Consider the following 21,802-nt stretch of genomic DNA (forward strand, 5'->3'; position numbering starts at 1 on the left):
TACCTGTGTTTGTTTGTGCATGCAAAACTGTATCCATTTGTGTGTATGTTTTTGTTGTTTAGAAGTTTCTAGATGTATTATCGATGTCTAATGTATTGTTTTGGAAGGAAAGATGCTTGTCGCCATGGTTCTTTTTAGTGGTTGTGAAGCTTTAGACATTGGTTAGGTGGTTATGGATGTGTTGTGTATTAAAGCAGGTTTTGTTTTGATGTGATCAAGCAGTGAGGGACACTGCAGCATGGCTGAGACGACCTAGTGTGTGTGTGTGTGTGTGTGTGTGTGTGTGTGTGTGCGTGCAGGTGTGTTTTCGCAACAAATAGTCAGAGAAAACTGGAATTTGGGACATTTTATGTTTTGTTTCTTTATCATCACATAATGTATGTATTTATGTTATATAGCTATGGAATTTTCTCTATCATTGCACACTTATTTCAACCTTGCCAAAAGGACTGAATGTACAGAAAGACACACACACACACACACACACACACACACACAGCTTTATTGCCGCTAGCCACACCATTCAGAAAATCCAAGCACAGAAACTCAAACATTAACACATATACATGCACACACGCGGCATATCTGACAACAGTATATCCAATCACTCTTAGAGCTTCACGCTACAATATTCAATCTATAAAATTATAATTATAATTAATAATTAATTATAATTAATTCACTTCTGTGTCTCTTCGGTCAAAATAACAACATTCTCTTTAAAAGATAAATATACACATTTACATCACAATAAACACATTGCGCTTCTCACATACTCACTTTATTGTGCATTGCACTGTTTAGAAGAGCCTTCTGCATTCATTGTGAAGCTGCTGCGCGTGTGTGTTTGGGTGGAAACTAGTTATATTGATCCTGGGTCCTTTGCCTGAAACACAATTGTGCCTTGTAAGTGTGAGTGTTGAAAGCCTGAACATAGTACAACAGACTACATCAAAAATCCCTGCTCCTCTTAGAGTCCAGACTATACACACACAACACAAACGCACACATATATTAGTATACAGAATGGAAATAGGAAATGATTGAGGATTGGAGAGGAAAAAGACAGTGAGGTGTTTTCAGAGGTGAAAAACGAGGGATGAATGGTGAGGAGACAGGGAAAGATAAGGTAATTTCCTGGACCATCTGTCCATGTGTTTGTCTGGCTGTGATCTCAGAGGATGAGGTCTTTCTCTCACCTCTTTCGCCCTCTGTGTATGTGGGTCACCGTGTGAACTGTGTTGTGTGATTTGTGTCCATGTGTTTGTGTATCTGGGTGCCATCGGTAGCCATTCCATCTCGGATGCATTGAAAAAGAGAAAAAGAGAGGGAATGGATAGGAAAGATGCGGTGTGTAGTCTGTTTTTTTGTTTGGCTGGCAGAAGAATGGTAGCACGGTCATTCATCTTCATCCTGTGTAATGACAGAAACCTTCTATTCTCATCTCTCCCTCACACTCATGGGCTCTTTTTTGTTTTTGGCCAGTTGTCTGTTGCTTTGCCCAGAATGTCTCTCTTCATTTTTTATGTATTGGTTTCTATTCTCCGTCTCTGTCTCTCTGTCACAAGCAGTGGTCTTCTTTGTTCTCTGTAGTGCTTGGTTGGACATTCACATTAGTTGTTTCTATTATAGTGGGGACCTTACATTGACTTTGATTATTTTAATACTGAGTTAATGAAATTTTCGATGTCCTAACCCTAACATTACCGCTAGGTGGCAGGGAGATTCAGCCCCTCATGTTCGAGCTTTACAAGTTTGATTTCAGTCGAACTAAAGTAATAAAAAGTATTTTTAAAATGTCATGGAAATGCTTTAATCCGACTGAAGTACCAGATCTTTTTTTGCTAAATGAACTAACAGATTTAGATATTGCGAATGTACAATCGCTCGGCTTTATCAGGTTTCACGTTAATCAGAACACAATTAGCCTCTTTGTTTTTCGCATGCTCCGAAAGGTGCCGTGAGATGTGTATTTAACCTGAAAGTTGAACGCAAAACAAAGCAGAGAAGAAGAACAGCCACAAAAACACAGATGTCCCAGTGTTCAAATGGGATAAATCAGCCTCCAAAGGGCACTTCGAAGGGAAAACAATCATAATAGTCATGCTGTGAGATCGCTTCAAACTGAATTTACAAAAAAAATTACTTTATACATAATTTTTTAGCCCCACACCTTTCAGCCATTCAAAGATGTCACAGTGGATGGTAAAGTCTTCAATGGGAATAGGGCATGGGGATGATCACTTCTGAATGGAATGCACTCCGTTTCTAGTGAACGCTAAAAATTATCATTTTTGGATGGATCAGCAGTCTGTAAGCCATTCACACCTGTGACACACTGATGTGCCTCTAATTATTATTCTTTTGTCTGTATTTTGCCCATTGACTAATCCTCTTATCTGTCTGCCATAGTAACACCCATATCACCCAACACCCATCTTTGCAGTAGCATCCAAAGTCTTTCTTTAAAAACAAGAATAAAAATAATTTAAAAAAAAAAACATTTTCATTATCTTACATGGACTAAGATCACAAATTTCATCATAAAATACAATACAAGAGGGTAACAGGTGCATACTATGGCCAGGGTTAGCATGCTAGCATTAGCGCCAAGAATGCAGAATGTAAACAATACAAATTACACATTATACTGCATTTTACATTCAGTAATCATCAAGAAGTTATAACAGCTTCTTTTGTTTATTTAATGTAGATTATATTAATAGAATGAGGCAGAAAGCATGATATTTATTGAATATACAGCCTGAAGCAAATTACAGATCAAGTGACAACAAGTCACTGGATCCCAGACTTTCAGCTTCATCGTACCACATTGGTGGAACAACCTTCCCAACTCCATCCGTGAAGCTGACTCACTCTCTGTCTTCAAAAAACGACTAAAAACACATCTGTTCCATGAGCACTTAACCAGTCATTAAAAAAAAAAAAATTCCTGTTGCACTTTATTCTGTTGTGAATACTATTATGATGTTAGTGATAATTTGTAATACAGCACTTTTCATACCACTGTCTCCTAAGATGATTCGCTTATGTTTTCCTCTTTTGTAAGTCGCTTTGGATAAAAGCGTCTGCCAAATGAATAAATGTAAATGTAAATGTAAGTGACATACAGACAACAAACCTATACAAAAATACCAACGATCGCTGGGAAAATATAGACAAACCAAATATTTTCTTAAACGTCTATTTATTCACGACATCTCTCCTCAGTCTAAACATTATTATTCCACTTTACACTGTGTTTAAAAGGATAATATCCTTATTTAAGGCGCTAAGTGAAACAAAGCAGAGCTCAGATAGTTAAAGAATCCAGGAGCAAATTGCGTCGTCTTCTGCCTTCGGACATCACCATAGCACAACATCTGATCTGCACCAAAATCAGCGCATAAAGAATGTAATGCACATGGCTGTAACGTTCTCCATGTTGTTGTGCCTGTTGTGCGCGTCTCGCTGTTGAGAAGCTAGTTAGCTGAATTCTTCGCCACACTGCTATGACACAAAAGGTCAACCGGAAGCCATCTACATCTCTTCCTCAGCTGACATCCTTACTTTAGCTATTTGATTATGCATGGTGTCATGTATACAGTACATGGACAGAAAGAAGAAGACTGTAGCTTGACTATGCAAAAACCAGCGGTAGCCTGATTATAACTGCCCATGTAAACATAGTGTGTGTGTTTGTGTTAAATGCTCCGATTAGTTTAATTTCCATCCTGCCAGCACTGATATCCTAATTGATTATTCTTTGCCGAGGCTGCCCGTTCTCCCTTTAAATACAGTACTTTCATGCATATGCAAATGCACCTGGAGTTGGAATCACTTGGTTGGATACCCTTTGACTTGATTAGCTTACCGGTCAACACCTCAACTTGTCTGAAAGAGAAAAGTCTGTTTGTTTATGTCTGCTACAATCAAAGAAGTGATTTGTTCTCTTTCGCTCTTGCTTTATCATTCCCTTTCTCTCTTATGCTTTGAGATGGATGGTTAGTTAGACTTAAACACTAATTCTATCCTTGCACTGTTGCAGATTTTCTGTATGTGTTCTCAGGGGCAAAATACCTGATAAACATTATTTCTAACACTGCAGGCAGTTTAAATTCAGCCAACCTCACTCTCATCCTATCAATTATTATTATTTTTTTTTAAATTAATTGTATTTATTTATCACACATTATACATTTGCACATATACAGTGAAATTCTTTTTTTTTCACATATCCCAGCTAAGCTGGGATCAGAGTGCAGGGTCAGCCATGATACGGCGCCCCTGGAGCAGATAGGGTCAAGGGCCTTGCTCAAGGGCCCAAATCAGATAACATTTGCTACTCTACCCCTTCAAAAGTGTTTTCCCTTAAATGCTTTTATGCGGTGATGTGTAGATGTATCTTGTGCATTACAAGTGTGTGCCTTTGCATGTTTGTGTGCCATTGGATAGGTCTGTACATGTTTTATCAGGTGGTATGTGAGGAAAAGATACACCATTTCCACATGCAAGGTGAAGCGCTGTTTAACTCTATTTGTAACGAGTCAGGAGAGAATGGAGGATCTAAATGCAGCATCTTTAAAAGACAACCAGATAATAAAGAAACAAAACATGGGGAACAAACGTACAGAGTAAGGCATAATATATGCAAAGACCGATAGAGGAAACAAGGAAAAACAAGGGCTTAAATACACAGGGGAAAACCCAATCATAAAATTAAACTACAAAAGCACTACAAAAACTTACAGGAACTAAATTTCAGCATAAGTCTATACATAAAACAGGGAATATGTGACAGAGCCCCCCTTTTGAGGAGCGGATTCCAGATGCTCCAAAAAAAATAAATAAAATAATAGTCCATGGGGTGTGGGGGAAAACAGGTAGTTCAAGGGGGCACAAGGGGAACAGAGGAACAAGGCAAAGTCAGGGAGGCTTGAAACCAAGGCGGAGCCGGAGGGATGGAGAGCCAGGGCGACGCTGCAGGCTCGGAGGACCAAGTAGACCAGAGCAGATCAGGTGGGCAACCAGGAGATTCAGAAGACCACCTCCGGGTAGGGACTGGATCAGGAGGCCTGGTAGGTGGCCGCAGGGTCGAGACAGGGTCAGGAGGCCTGGGAGAATGCCACAGGACAGGGACTGGGTTAGGCGGGCGGAGCCACTGGGGGAATAGTCTCTGGAGAAGCGGGCGGAGCCGCTGGGGGAATAGTCTCTGGGGGCAGAGCCAGGAGAGGCTCTTGGGGTGAAGCCAAGGAAGGTGGAGCCATGGGAGGCTCAAGACAAAGAGTCTTGGATGACTGGGAAACAGTGTTCATGAACATGGGCAGAGACTGGGAAACTACCTCTGTGGTCATGAGCACGGGCGTTGCAGGCGTTGGCTCGTTGGCCGTGGCAGGCATGAATACTGACAAGCTGTGAGGAAGGGTCTTCGTGACCCTACGCACCGACATAAGTGGTGGATAATTTAACTTGGAAACAAGGGCCGTGGGAGGCTGGACTGTGGTATGGCGTGGAGAAGACTTAAACTTGGTGGTGATATGGTGTGGAGCAGACTCAGGCGTAGTTGTGGCATGGAGCAGGCTGAGGTCAGTCTTTCTGTAACGAGTCAGGAGAGAATGGAGGATCTAAATGCAGCGTCTTTAATAAACAAAAGAAAACCAGACAACTCAGAACATAAAGAAAAAATCCACGGTGACCAAACGTACAGAGTAAGGCATAATACATGCAAAGACTGGCAGAGGAAACAAGGAAAAACAAGGGCTTAAATACACAGGGGCAAACAAGGGAACAAGGAACACCTGTGGAAACAATCAGGGGAAAACCAATCATAAAATGAAACTACAAAGGACTACAAAAACTAACAGGAAACAGGAACTAAACAAGAATTTCAACATAAAAGTCAATACAAAAAACAGGGAATATGTATTCTATTAAACATCTCACTCTGACTTTTTAGTGTGTGTGATTGTTAGGAAGTTAAAATATGTTCTCAAAACTCATTAGACTTGTAAATAAAGACCTTAATGTGGCATGCTTATTTGTGGGCATGTTATGTTATAGCATAGTCAGTTAAAGTACTGACTTGTTTAAAAATGAAAATGAAGGCCAGCTTGTTGAATTCTTTGTGTTCTGACTCATGTGAATATGAATGAGAGATGCTGGAAGGCTGATTGCTGTCAGCTCTAGATGATTATGATTTGTTCACTTCTGACAGGTTCATATTTTATTTTAGAGGGGAAAAATCAGTTATCGTGTGGGGGATGGTAACAGATCCTGTGTACATGTATTTGTGTATATTTGTATGCAGAGGATGCCTCTGGTAAGACAGCAGCATATTATAATCAGCGTGACGCATACATAGTGAGAAAACAGGGCTATTGCTGGGGACCTGCGTGTTGCCGTGGTGACCTTATTTTCACGCATAGTGAGTGGATGACCGATGAACGTGCACATCAGTGGTTTGTCCTGCAGCATTCACTGGCTCATTCAGTGAGCGCATGACCCATCTACTCATCTATGCCAAAGCACACAAAACAACACGCTGGACAGAGAGAAGCATCATCACTGGAAGTGAAAAAGTACAGAAGTAAACAGCAATACAACCTTCATGTTGTTCCAAACATGCATGGCTTTCTTTTTTCCATGTAACGCAAAATTAGCTCTTTATAGCACAATATCCAAGCTGTTCTTTTCCATACATTGAAAGTAAAGAGTGACAACAGCTGCCAAGCAAGGTTTTCAGAAAATAACAACTTAAATTAAGTCTGTTCCTTACACAAAGCTATCATATGGCTTCAGAAGACTCTGCATACAGTGCACGAGTGATTTGGACTACGTTTATAATGCTTTTTTGTCCTTTCTGGACCTGATAGCCCCTGGTCCCCATCCACTTTCATTGTATGGAAGAGAGCAGTATGAACATTCTTCAAAACTTCTCCTTTTGTGTTCCATAGAATAAAGAAAGTCCTATGGGTTTGTAATGACTCAAGGGTGACTAAACGACTAGAGAAAATTAATTTTTGGGAATAATAACCCTTTAATATCAGCTCTCACATGCACGTACACCTTTAACTGGTGCAAGACTGCAAAATCAAAGTTGTTTTCAGACAAATTAAAAGAATTAACTAAATGTGACGGCCACATTTTCCTCTGCAAAGTCAGATGCCGCCTCTTAGCGTTTTCCCTGGAGAGCAAGAGTTCAACAGATCATTGTACACTCCCGCCTAATGCCCGTTTCACATCGAAAGCGTGATCGGTGCGTGAGCAGAACTTATTTTTTATTTAATTTTTTCCACTTTTTCTCGCCAATTTTCCCAATTCCCAATGCACTTTAAGTCCTCATGGTGGCGTAGTGACGCACCTCAATCTAGGTGGTGGAGGATGAATCTCAGTTGCCTCCGCATCTGAGACCTTCAACCCGTGCATCTTATCACGTGGCTTGTTGAGCGTGTTACCGCGGAGACATAGCGTGTGTGGAGGCTTTCACACCATCCACCGCGGCATTCAGGCACAACTCACCACGCGCCCCACTGAGAGTGAACCACATATAGCGACCACGAGGAGGTTATCCCATGTGAATCTACCCTCCCTAGCAACCGGGCCAATTTGGTTGCTTAGGAGACCTAGCTGGAGTCACCAGAACATATTTTTTTCGGCGCCTCTGTTAACAGGTTACAGCATTCGTACCGGAAGCGTCAGCAGCACATCAGAGCATAGCGTGAGTGATGCGTGAGCTGCAGTGCAGTGGGGTTTCAGCTCTGAGTCTATTTTTGCAGTGCCACTCGTGCTCAATTAAAGTGACCTTGCACTGTTGATGGATAAAATTAATGTGATTTGACACAAAAAAGTACACAAAGCACAGAATAAGCATATATTAGCAGTCTAGTGTGTCTTTATACTGTATGAATTAGAGCACATCTGAAAAACAAATTAAAAGAAAAAAGAAATTCCAGCAGATTTAATCATTTAAACCAATTTAAAATATTTTAATTATACTTAAGCAGACGTATGGTTTATAATTTAAAACTACAGTAATCCACAATTTATGAGCCTGAAAATATGGGACAAATATGGGTCTTTTATGTACTATTAATCATAGAACAAGTCTATAGGCTTCAGCAATACCCACTGACAGCCGTGTTTGCTTTCACTTGTAAACACATGCACGTGACAGACCGTGAAATCAGTAAATTCAGAACTTACCTCATACGTGTTCAACAATGGATGATACAAGACTGATTGTGGAGGTGGAGAAGCACAGAGTGCTCTATTGTTTAAATTTTACATGCAAATATGGTCCTCCTCCTCATGTAAATAAGATTTCATTACGATCAAATTTGTAATACTTATCAATGACCCACTCCAGATAACCATTTTATAAGTTGTGGTCTTTATTAAAATAAATGCTCACCATAACATAGAAATCACAGTATTTTTCTGTATAGAGCCGCTGCTGTGATGCTATAAAAACGCTTCCAGTGTGAAAGCCCTGTCGAGTCTTCAGCTGCAGTTACGCTGTAGTTAAGCTGACGCTATGCTCATGTCTCACTCAAGCTTGCGATTTGAAACGGGCGTAAGTGTCAGTACTGCAGTCGCGCTGCAGTTGTTCTGCATCCTCTTCTTCCTCATCAGGTTAATGATGATGAGGAGCAGGGAGTGCAAAAACAGTGTTGCTAATTTGACACTTTAGCTACATCTGAGAAAGAGAGTTGGCAGAGTCCTTTTCCCTGCTCAGCACCTGAGCTCACGACCGGATCTGCACCTGGGCTGGGTGCTCAGTTGCTGCTGTGCACCCTGAAAGAGTTTTTCTTTCCTGAATGGCCAAGAAAAATATGTGCTGCGTTCAAATTCACATACTTTCAGAGTGCTGTATGTACTGAATTCGATGAAGAGTGTATTCTGCCTTCACATCTATCGGAATTATCGTAAATACAAGTTTCTGTCTTGGAAGTTGCACATAACCACCCCCCCACCCCAAGACCTAATTATGACAGGAAACTCTAAGATACATTTTTAGGGATGCACCGATACTGATATTGGAATCGGGTCCGGTACTTGTACTCGTACTCGTAAAAATGCTCCGATACCATCTGACATGCAAATGTCATTATGTAAACATTCAGCGCACTGATTAAAATTTATGTTTACGTACACCAATAACCATTTGATGAATATTGTCAATTTTTTACATAGAAATAATAAATCAAATAGCATGTATTTGACCAAAATTCCATTATCGCTGGCAGGTTGACTAACATTATAATGTCAAAATAAGAGTTCCCCAAGAAAAAAGAAGTGGGAGCATTACTTCTCAAATCCTTTAGGTATGCCGATGTGTTGTATAAATACATACTACATCGGCCATGTTGGCATTGTCCTTTGACCTGTTTGTTATTCTACCTATGACATGATAACAATGTCTCCAAAAACAATCACAATTAAACCACGAGGAACAACTTTCTTGGTACCTATAGTGCACTTACACATGAAAAGTTCCACCCATTTCACAGTTCTCCAGCATTTTTATTTTTTCAACTTTTCGAATCTGACGGCTCCTCTGCTCTATGGCCTTATGGAATAGCCAAGTGTCCACTGGTTGCAGAATTTCTGTAGATGCAGTAAGTCATTTTGGTATTGCTAGTCTACTGTATCATGATACTGAATGTAGGAACCTAGTTGAGCATATAGGGTTGTAGCCCTCTAATGGCCAAATTGCTAATAGAAGCGGCACAATTTGATGATGTCTCTCATCTTGGCCAATATAGTTTTTTAATATGGGAATTTTTATTTAAAGTGTTGCTTATTTTTTATTCCTGATCATTTTATTGATTTCATATGGAATATTGGGACATTATACTCATTTGACATTTTACATAGTGTGTAGCAGGGAAGTAAGCATATTTAGACATAGGAATAGAGGTTGGAATAGAGCTGCTCAAGTAAAGCTGAATTGTGAATAAACAGGAGATTACAATTCAAATGTAGACACACACATAAACCAAAAGTGTCCCACAGCTTTAAAGCATCATTTGCACTCTTTGGGTAAATAGACTATGTCTATTTTAAAACCCTCACTTACGCACACACTCATACACCAGCACAAGTGCACACCACCACACACACTTGACACACATCCACCGGGAAACAAAGGCATCTATAATTTACTTTAACCGTTGGGGTGTCAGTGTTGTCCTTTGCTTGTTGTGACTGAATTTGTGCATGCAAAGAACACACTCTCATCCCATGTTTGAATATGCCTACTTCCAGGGTACGAAATTTACTTTTTTGCCCACTTGCACTTAGCCCACTTCCATTGTAAACGGATTTACTTGCACTTAGCCTCATGACGTACTTCCGCTGTAAAATAAAGCAGTTCGCTAGTTTCCGGTTATATGTGTTTACAATATGCAATAGTTGTGTGAGGGATGCACGAGAGACCTGATGGACCCATGCATCACCACATTTGTATTGAATGTACGATTTGAATCTCTATTTTGTGTATTTGTTTCATTGATAAGTATAAGAATATATGTTAAAATTTAAATGCAAGTAGAAGAGTCTGGGACATTTAACCAAAGTAAAGTCATTTGCAGTCATTCTATAGTGGAATTTATCATTGAAGCTCAACTGGTATGAAATATAATCAATGATTAAAATGCATTAATGAGATGGCCAGACTGCTGCAGGTTATGTCTGTTTGATTTATTATTCAGGAGCTGAGTGTAGCTACATTTGGAAAGGAAAAAATAAATTTAGAGACAAATTTCAGCAAATTATAAATGACAAAAACAAGATTTATTGTTTTAATCAACTGACAGCCTTAAAAGGCCTTCCCATGAATAAACTGGAATTAGCAGGAGCTCGTTTCACGTCCCTGATTCACAGTATCCAAAAAGCATTATGTCAAATGAGTAGGATGTCCGAAAACTCATTATAGTAGGAGTCATAGGTCAATGAACATAAGGTGCAATGCCAATATAGTTGATGTAGTACAGTGATTCTCAACCATTTCTGAAGCCAAGGCCCCCAATGTCCAAGACAGCACTCAATCTATTGATGGATTGTGAAAAAAAAAAAAAAAAAAAAAAAAAAGATTAATCGCATAATGGTGCACATGAGAAATATTATATCAGTTTACATGTTCTAATCTAGGCCTTATTTTGATATACATTAAATATTATTTTAATAAATAATAATTTAAATCATTTAAAATTATCTTGCAAGCTCATTTAGTATTTGTGGCTCACTTGAAGTATTTGAGAAATGATTTACGAGTGTGTTTATGCTACACATCTGCATACCTACAGAACGTACTTCATCAATTGTGAAGAAGTAAGTTCTTTATGGAATTCAGCACATACTCTGAAAGTACGAGAATTCAGATGTACTATGTTTCAGTCTCTACGTTTTTTTCCCCATAAAATGCATGCTCTGTGCACACCAGAGATCGGGGCAGGTGTATCTAACGATTCAGACTAAGCACAGATCTCAATGTAAACTGCTCAGAGCAAAACACAATCCAGCACTACTGTATCTCCCCTCTGCTTTACACACATTATAGAACGTGAAATATAAAGTCAATGGGGGAGGGGGTGTAGAGGGATGCAGAGGGATGAACATAAATCTGCTGCTGTCTTCATCCTGCTATTCCAATCAGAGAGGAGAAGAGAGAGATGGGAGGGGGAGGGAGGAGTGTTAAATGTACTGTATAGAAAGAAGGTATAGAAAAGACAGGAGGAGAAGAGGATGCTCCACAGCAAATAAATGAAGTAAGAGAGAGAGAGAGACAGAAAAAAGAGAGATGATGGAGAGATAGGGAGGTCTGCATAACTGCCCTTGCAGGCTTCTGGTGTGATGTCATTGGTTGGCTGAGTGGGTCACATGATACAGTTAGGACATGGGGATAGGGAACCTCTTCACAGTGTGTGTTGATGTGTGTTTAGTATCCAAACATGTGATGTCAGTGTTCACATGGATGGGCTTAAATGTTTTTTTTCTTTTTGTTTTTTGTTTTTTTTGGCAGATGATATTTGCACCCTGGTGAAAATAAAGTTAGATGCTATTTACACCTCAGTGCAAATATTATTTTCACCCCAACACTGGTACAAATAATGATAGATGCTTTTTAAACCCCAGTGGAAATAGTGGCAGATTCTATTTGCACCCCTAATTAAGCACTAACAGTTTAAGGGCATCACTGCAGCATGTTTAATGTGTTTATTAAGAGTCCCACAAACACACTACACCAACCCCTAAACCTAACCCTAACCTTCCTTTACAAAAATTAACAATGGTTTTACTACAGTAACCATGGTATCACTATGTCATTTTGTAGTAAAATCATAGTTACCACAAAATAAAACATAGTTACTATATAAACACCATATTACTGTAGTAACACCATTGTTAATTGCATTAAATATGTGGTTTACATAAAAAAATAAAAAATAAAAATAAAAAAAACAACATGGTTACTACTATATTACTATAGTAAAACTACCTATATATTCATTTGATGTATTATAATAAGTAGTATTAAAGAAAATTTTAAGAAAGAAGTCAGGAAACAAAATGGGAAAAAGAGTGACAAAAACGGACACACATTACACATTAATTTGAATTACACTGTAATGTAGACTATGAGTGAGGCTTTAGAGACAGGTTTAATTGTCAGAGGGTCAAAGACCACAGAGTTCACAAAAGGGTAATAGGAAAAAAACAGGTTGTGTACTTTGAGACATTCGAGGGGATTTAAAAATCGTCTCCCTGTCTCTCCCCTCCTCTGGTCTCGAGAGTTTCCATGAGTGTGTAATCCCCCAGACCATGAATTACTTGACAAGATTTCTTCACCACTCCAAAAGATCCCAAGAAAAAGATTTGTGTCTCCTTCTCCCTCCTCCTTCCAGTATTTTGCGTCCTGAGATTATTACTTTTCTTAATCCAGCCGTATCTTCCTTTCACTGTACTGATGCTCTGATCTTCAGGCCCATCAACAGATTAAGTAAAGATAAGAAGGGAAGACACCTCCTTTGATAAATCTCACAAAGACTGATTAAACTGTATTAATGTGTGTGTGTGTGTGTGTGTGTGTGTGTGTGTGTGTGTGTGTGTGTGTGTGTGTGTGTGTGTGTGTGAGCATGGCTCTCAAGTTAAGCATGCCAGAGTAATTAGAGATCAGACAGACCCAATACCTTCACTTTCCCATGCGGCAGCTGAGCAACTACCATTGGGATAAGTGAGAATGCTAATGGATAGCTTTCGCTATGTATTGCAGTATACACTTCATCTATCACATCCACTATGTCAAATGCAAGCTGGGTGCAGGGACACACGCAATATCCCGCAGTCTGAGATTTCAGAAGTCAGTCGGAACTGAATGTGCTTTAGTTTTGTCTGGAAAGGATTTTGTGCTGGTGCAGCATTGCGTTGCAATGCTGTCTGTCAGACAACAAAACTCTCTGCCTGGAAAAACCTCTACCTCTGTAACTGCTGCAGTGTGCGAGTTTGTGTGTGTGTGGTGTAGCTACTTAAAAGAGCGCTGATTGCATGCATTGATGGCATGATTTAGTATCTCTCTTGCTCCTTATCCGGGCTCCAACAATTAGCTTTGATGATGGCATTTCTGTCCTCCTCTCCTTTGTGGCGTGTTTGTATGTGTTAGTCGAACACTGAGCTCTGATTATCCTGCTTCTTGGGTCTGGATTAGCAGGCAAGCTGTGGAGGAAACCAAGGGGGAAGGGAAGGAGTACTACACATTTTTCTGATACCTCTGCTTCCCTTAAAATATAACAGACGTGAATAAGTATGAAAGGATTAGAGCAGTGGTTCTCAAACTGTGGTACGCGGAGTGCCCTCAGGTGGTACGCAGCATGACCCAGGATATTTACATTAAAATATATATATATATATATATATATATATATATATATATATATATATATATATATATATATATATATATATACATTTTATTCAAATGTTTTCCATGTTTTAATTCTACTGTATTACATTAGTGTTACAATTGTAATATATCTTTAAGATAGCCCACCTTTTTCTTTGTTTTCTTTTTGTTTACATCGGCAGCACAGGATGTAGGGCCTAAAGTTCTCGTGGCGCGCGGCTGCTCTGATGTCTCTGCGCACACCACAATATTATTCCCATGCAGAAAACAGAACAGCTAGTACTGATGCGAATGAGGCAAGGTATCATTCCGTTTATTTTACACATTCTTAGACTTCCATAAAGTCTATGATCTTAAATAGTGCTTTTGACTCAAAAACACTGGGTTGTATTTGGCTGTATTTTGTTTTTGATTTCAATGGAAGATTGCTCGGATGAGGGACATAGAAATTGTGCGCAAGTCAGCGCTATGTGAGAACATTGCCGCTATGTCACCTATGACCGAGTCCGCCTATAACTAGAGGGAAGGAAAATACTTAGTTTGACAAGTTTTAAAGTTAACGACTGGTAAGGGCATCATTCAGAGTAAAATGAACCTCAGACAGCTTACTGCAGCCGCTGTTTTCATAGATCACATGCACATTATCACATATTTTTAAGGGTGATGCTAGCTGCACCTGCATAGCTAGCACTATGATGAAAAACAGGGTCTAGCAATGCCTAAGCTCCAAATTTCTAAATAGGACCTATATATAGTAGTTTGTTTGAACTGGATTGCAAAACTTCTAAATGTTAATATTGTATGTTTGATTTTAGAAACACACTCTTACTGATTGTGTAAACTACAAGAATATTGATATTAATCAAATATGGCATTGTGTATGTTGCTCACAATCCTTTAGACTACGTTAAAAATGCATATCTGCCGAATGCTGAAAATATATTTGAGTAAACACTGGTGGTGACTAGGTGGTACTTGAATGTTCTGATTTGATCGAAGGTGGTTCTTGGCCTAAAATGTTTGAGAAGCACTGGATTCGAGTATCTGACAAGGCATGCTTTTTAAGGTATCCAGAGTGTTTTGCATAGATGCAGGGCTGGAGCTGAGAGGGGATGCAAGGGGATGGCACCCCCCTTGTTGCAAGAAATAGGAAAAAGCCACCTCCTTGTAAAACTACCTTCCCCCCTTACCATCCCCTTTAGATTAATTGTGTCATGTATAACTTAGAACTAATCATGCAAGTAAAATATTAACTTTTCTACATTTGATAAATAACAGACTTTAAATAACAGCGATTTTCCAGTCAGAATTAGATTTCAACATGTATAAGGTTGCCAGATTTCTATAGGTTAAATCCCTCAATCAGATCCTGACCCTTGTACAGTTTGGATATATGCTTGCAGGGTGACGCTTTAGTCACACAATCTGACAACCTTGAGTGCACCAGTTCTCGCTCCACAGCGAAAAGACACTGGTTTTTCTGAAAATACTGGCAGACAGGTATATTGGAGTTTGATTGGTCCTTCCTAGCGTTCACTTGAAACTTAAGCCACTGAAGGTAATGGAAGTTTTCAAAAGTTTCGCGCACTTTCAAAAATGACCAAGAGAACAGTACAAGGAAATATTTTTTCAATTTTCAGAGTTTCGCATAAAACATCTGATATTTATTTTTATATTTTTATGAAAAGGCACATTTTATTCAATCATGTGGTGTAACCCTGAGAAAACGTTATATTTTTGAGTCAAAATTAATATTTTGAAAAATTTGAAAAAGTTTATACTCAGGTATTCGAGGTGCAAAGAAAGTATTATTATACTTTTTACTTGATGATTACACCACATGACAATTTGAAAGTTTTAAATATTTTTGTTTATAGTTTTTTTTAGAAATGTATGAAACCAAATTGGACACAAAGATTACATTTCTGAGAACTTGACACAAGTGTTCTTAACTAGATTATTTAAAGATTTCTTATTTATAACACCTTGGACAACCTTATTTGTCAATGACCCATAATTATTAGACATTATATATATATATATATATATATATATATATATATATATATATATATATATATATATATATATATATATATATATATATATAAAATAAAAAATGTAATAAATTATCTGTCACAATAGTTTAGTTTAGACTAGACACTAGCTGGGTTTCTATCCAACTATTTATATGCGCATTTTGAAATTGCGCATAAGAAATCCTGAATGAAAACGCTTGTTATGCGAATGAACTCACGCTTAAAAATTGTATGTGCTAGAGGATGTGGAGTTTCGCATTAATTAAAATGCACATTAAGGTGATGGAAACAGTTTATTTGTAAAACGATGACGTGTTTTGACCATTTGTGCACGTGTTATGAGCGTGCAATAACTTGATACTTGAGACTGGCCAACGAAAGGTCGAGAAGGTTATGGCTGCAGGCAGAGCTCCAAACTGCCAGCAAAGATATAGGTAGCCCCTAACCTAACCCTTTCCCGTACCTTAACCGTGAGTGTAAGTGACACCCCCTTTTGGAGTTTGTGCAACCCCTTTTACAGTAACCATGCCCTCTTTTGGAGATTCCGCCACCATTTGGAGATCTCCAGCTGGCAAATATACCTACTTGGAAAGGGCGGATCTTGGCCCACATTTCTTTAAACATAGCCCTTGACATTTGGAAGTTTTTAACCCACAGCTGGTTGTTAAAATGGGTCTTCACAATCTGCCAGAACAGTTATGAGTGCGGGTGCTCCCAGGTATGCGGAGGCTGGTAGTGTATGGGAATCACATCCATTTCCAAATAGGTAAAGCTGCAGGCCTAAGATCTTTAAATGGTGGCGGAATCTCCAAAAGAGGGCGGGATTACTACAGAACAGGTCAGGTTAATCCAAAAGGTGGTTGCACCAACTCCAAAAGGGGGCGTCATTTTCACACACGGTTAAGGTACGGGAAAGAGTTAAGTTTGGGGCTCCCTATATCTTTGCTGGTGGTTTGGAGCTCCCGTCCCTTTTTGGAGCTCTGCCTGCAGCTATATCCTTCTTTCCATTTCAGATTTCATTATATCAGATATTACAATTATTCTGCAGTGTCTCCTGGCAGCATTTAATAAAACAAGCTACAATTGATCCAATCCTGAAAATAAAACTCTTCCCGAAGCAAGACGGTCATTCAGCTGCTCCATCATGACAAGGCGGATGCACAAAGTTTTTGTTTGTTTTTATTGTCAAATTTTGTAGAAATGCGCTTAAAAAATGCTAAGCATTTAGATGGAAATCCAGTGTTTGTATTTGTGTCATATGTATGGACAAAAGATCTATGTACTTTAAATTTTTTTTTTCTTTTTTTTTTTTTTTCTCAAAGTTTCATGCTTAAGTGTCAACCACCCAGTGTTATGTCACCATGTGTGTCTGTCACTGTGACTGTGTGATGGATGAGAGAAATCTCATTGACAGAAAAGACTGACTGTTGAACAGGAAAGCCAAACACAACCAGTGTGAGTATATCAGTTAAAACATAGTCAGCCCTCTGCAACATTACTAGTCTGGAAATGCGATTGACACGTGATGTGTTACACATGCACAAACATAAGTTTATAAATGTCTCACTAAATATGTGCAGATCTGCAGTTCAGCAATTGTGTCTGCTTCTTGTTCTGATGGAAATATGTTTGTATGCGTGCATGTGTATCTAAGACTAGTACATCCCAGTTTTAGAGCTGTTATTTGGATTGGTTCAAGATAATCCATTCACTCAAAAGAGGATTGGAACTTCGATCTGGTTTTGATGAGTTGGATGTAGATCATTGTGTTTTCATGTCTGTAGTTGAAGATGTGTACTGTACAGGTCTTCACTGGTCCACCCTAACCCGAGGACCCGAGACGGTACCAAACGGGTTCAGATCCACGTTTTATACAGTCTGCCGGGATCAGACCTCACTGATGATGATGGACGTCAGAGGCAGAGTGGAGTTAAGGTACACAATAGCAAATTAGCAATGCTAAAGTTAGCAGCCATGGCAGTGAACGAGCAATCGTTATTATAGTTTAAAAGGGCAAACAGTCGAAGTTAACTTATGTGAGATAAAAAAAACTGCAAAGCTGATTCTAAACAAGTTGCATTTGTCATCTGTCATGTGACAACAAGTGGACTTTTGAAGCTGAAATAATGAGTGGATTAGCTATGCTGTTCCAATCAGCAAGAGAGCAATCACAGAAAACCTGGATGTATTTTACCAACTTGCATCATGGCCAGGCACAGGGGAGAAGGCTACAAATGTTACATTAGTAAGACACACATTTTTGTTTTCATAACTTGTAAATTAACTTGTTAATAGCAATCAGCTGTGAAATTGGTGTAGAACGGGTCTGTGTCTCCTGGCCAGGTCCGGGTCCCAGCTTTAAAATAATAGCTGGGTCCGGGTCTGGCATTTCTCAGTTCTGCATGGGTACGGGTCCAAGCTTTCAAATAATAGAGGAGTCCGGTTCGGGTAGTACATTTGCGGGTCTCTTTGAGTTCGGGCACAAATTTTTGGACCCGTGAAGACCTCTAGTGTACTGGATTTAGTGTGTGTGTGTGACACCTGTAAGTAGCCAGTGGAATATTCTAGAGATGAATTACATTATTTTATAAGATTGGAGCAAAATATTATTTTTCTCGGGTCATTATGAGGTCTAGCTGGGCAGTGGCTTACATCTTCACTGACAGAAATTATTGTTTTTTTCTTTTTATATATACCAAGCAAAATTACAACTGAATTTGTCAGCCAGTGATCGCCAACTATTTTTGTTGTATAGATAAGACATGCTTTTACATTTTTATTAGTGTACTCATTTTATGTTCCAAAGAGAAAAAATAATACAAGTTTCAATTTTTTTTACAATAAACTATTATTACATTTTACAAATCATTTTTAATAAAGGTTGCTTTCAAAATCCACTTGGCAACAGCTTGAATGGGCATCATGCTTATTTTAGATAAAAAGAGGGTATCATAGAGATGCAATGGAGGAAAAGTTATGATTCAGTGAGGAAGAAAAATAATTAACAGAAAGAATGGCAGATAGATGGCAGAAACTGAATGTTGGACAACAGAGAAGGGAAGTGGGTGCATAGAGGAAGAAGTTAAGAGTAGGAGTCAAGTCCAGAAAAGATTGAAAGACAAAGGGAAGTGTATAAGTGAAAGAAGGATAGAAACATGGGGAGAGAGGGATGGAAAAGTGCATGAGAGTTGTTAATCTCTCACTGTGTGTTGCTGTGTGCCATGTTGACTGTCCATATGGCTGTGTATATGTGTGAGAGAGAGAACGAGTGAAAGAAAATGAAAGAGGAAATTGGGAGCAAGGTGAATGACACATGCCAACATTCATATAACAGGATGGTTTGATTAAACAAAAACCTCTGCATTGCTGTTATAGCGGCTGGATGTTGTATGTGTGGTTTCAGATTCAGAGTGTGATGGCAGCACTGTCAGGAAGACAAAGACATGACTTATGGCTTTAAACCACAGATTGCTACTTTATCTCTACCTATTTTAATTAACATCGGCCTAAGCCCCTTAACGAAGTAACAGACAAGACCATTGTGTCTCACTCTTTCTCTCTACACATATATACACACTGCACAGCACTGTTGTTGTGATAGTTCACCCAAAAATGAAAATTCTGTCATTATTTACTCACCCTCATGTTGTTTCAAACCCATATGACACATTATCTATTAGAATGTCCAAGCTGCTCTTTGCCATACAATAAAAGTAAAAAGGGACAAGGTATATTCATGATCACATTTCACTTTTGTTGTATAGAAATTAGGAGATCTTGGACATTCTGATACACTGTAAAAAATGTCTGTAATTTTAACAGTAAAAGACTGTAAAAATGCTACAGTTAAAAACATTAATTGGTTAACAGGTAGTTACCTTAAAATATATGGTAAAAAATTATAATATACAGTTGTGCTCAAAAGTTTGAATACCCTGGCAGAAATTGTGAAATTTTGACATTGATTTTGAAAATATGACTGATATTTGAATCACCCAAATGGCCCTGATCAAAAGTTGACATACCCTTGAATGTTTGGCCTTGTTACAGACACACAAGGTGATACACAGAGGTTTAAATGGCAATTAAAGGTTAATTTCCCACACCTGTGGCTTTTTAAATTGCAGTTAGTGTCTGTGTATAAATAGTCAGTGAGTTTGTTAGCTCTCACGTGGATGCACTGAGCAGGCTAGATACTGAGCCATGGGGAGCAGAAAAGAACTGTCAAAAGACCTGCGTAACAAGGTAATGGAACTTTATAAAGATGGAAAAGGATATAAAAAGATATCCAAAGCCTTGAAAATGCCAGTCAGTACTGTTCAATCACTTATTAAGAAGTGGAAAATTTGGGGATCTCTTGATACCAAGCCAAGGTCAGGTAGACCAAGAAAGATTTCAGCCGCAACTGCCAGAAGAATTGTTCGGGATACAAAGAAAAACCCACAGGTAACCTCAGGAGAAATACAGGCTGCTCTGGAAAAAGATGGTGTGGTTGTTTCAAGGAGCACAATATGACGATACTTGAATAAAAATGAGCTGCATGGTCGAGTTGCCAGAAAGAAGCCTTTAATGTGCCAATGCCACAAAAAAGCCTGGTTACAATATGCCCGACAACACCTTGACACGCCTCACAGCTTCTGGCACACCGTAATTTGGAGTGACGAGACCAAAATAGAGCTTTATGGTCACAACCATAAGTGCTATATTTGGAGAGGGGTCAACAAGGCATACAGTGAAAAGAATACCATCCCCACTATGAAGCATGGTGGTGGCTCACTGATGTTTTGGGGGTGTGTGAGCTCTAAAGGCACGGGGAATCTTGTGAAAATTGATTGCAAGATGAATACAGCATGTTATCAGAAAATACTGGCAGACAATTTGCATTTTTCTGCACGAAAGCTGCGCATGGGACGCTCTTGGACTTTCCAGCACGACAATGACCCTAAGCACAAGGCCAAGTTGACCCTCCAGTGGTTACAGCAGAAAAAGGTGAAGGTTCTGGAGTGGCCATCACAGTCTCCTGACTTTAATATCATCGAGCCACTCTGAGGAGATCTCAAACGTGCAGTTCATGCAAGACAACCAAAGACTTTGCATGACCTGGAGGCATTTTGCCAAGATGATTGGGCAGCTATACCACCTGCAAGAATTTGGGGCCTCATAGACAACTATCACAAAAGACTGCACGCTGTCATTGATGCTAAAGGGGGCAATACACAGTATTAAGAACTAAGGGTATGCAGACTTTTGAACAGGGGTCAAATCAGCCATGATTTGTTTTATGATTGTGCCATTCTGTTATAACCTACAGTTGAATATGAATCCCATAAGAAATAAAAGAAATGTGTTTTGCCTGCTCACTCATGTTTTCTTTAAAAATGGTACATATATTACCAATTCTCCAAGGGTATGCAAATGTTTGTGCACAACTGTATTTAAAAAGACAATACATGCAATTTTACTTTAAAGTGTTGTAAAATAATTAATAAATTTGGGGATGTAAAAAGTATGATTTTACTGTATAATAATAAAAAAAAATAATAATATAAAAATAAAAATACAAATGTATATTATGTTGAACAAGAGAGTGCATGTACTTTTTATGGTAAATTATTGTTAAAATTATCAGGCGTTCCCAGAATTCCCTCACATTTCATTGTATTTTATGGGAATAGTTATGTTTCTTCTTATTTTTAATATCAGTTATGTACTTTGGGGTGTTCTATGTTATATCTGATGTAGTTTAGTTAATGTTTATTGCATTATTTTAATTTCACATGTGTTACCCTGATGGTGTTTAGTGTTTGTGTGAGTGACACTGAGCACCGTCTCTTCATGTTTATTGGTCACTGCTCTTGGAAAG

General features: G+C 38.8%; 1 protein-coding gene across 6 annotated transcripts in view; it reads left to right on the forward strand.

Moving 5' to 3' along the window:
• The window catches only part of lnx1 (ligand of numb-protein X 1), a 56,887-nt gene that overhangs the window by 11,233 nt on the left and 23,852 nt on the right, over positions 1–21,802 (forward strand). The window lies entirely within an intron of this gene.

This window comes from Myxocyprinus asiaticus, chromosome 19 (genome assembly GCF_019703515.2).
Source record: "Myxocyprinus asiaticus isolate MX2 ecotype Aquarium Trade chromosome 19, UBuf_Myxa_2, whole genome shotgun sequence".
NCBI classification, from domain to species: domain Eukaryota; kingdom Metazoa; phylum Chordata; class Actinopteri; order Cypriniformes; family Catostomidae; genus Myxocyprinus; species Myxocyprinus asiaticus.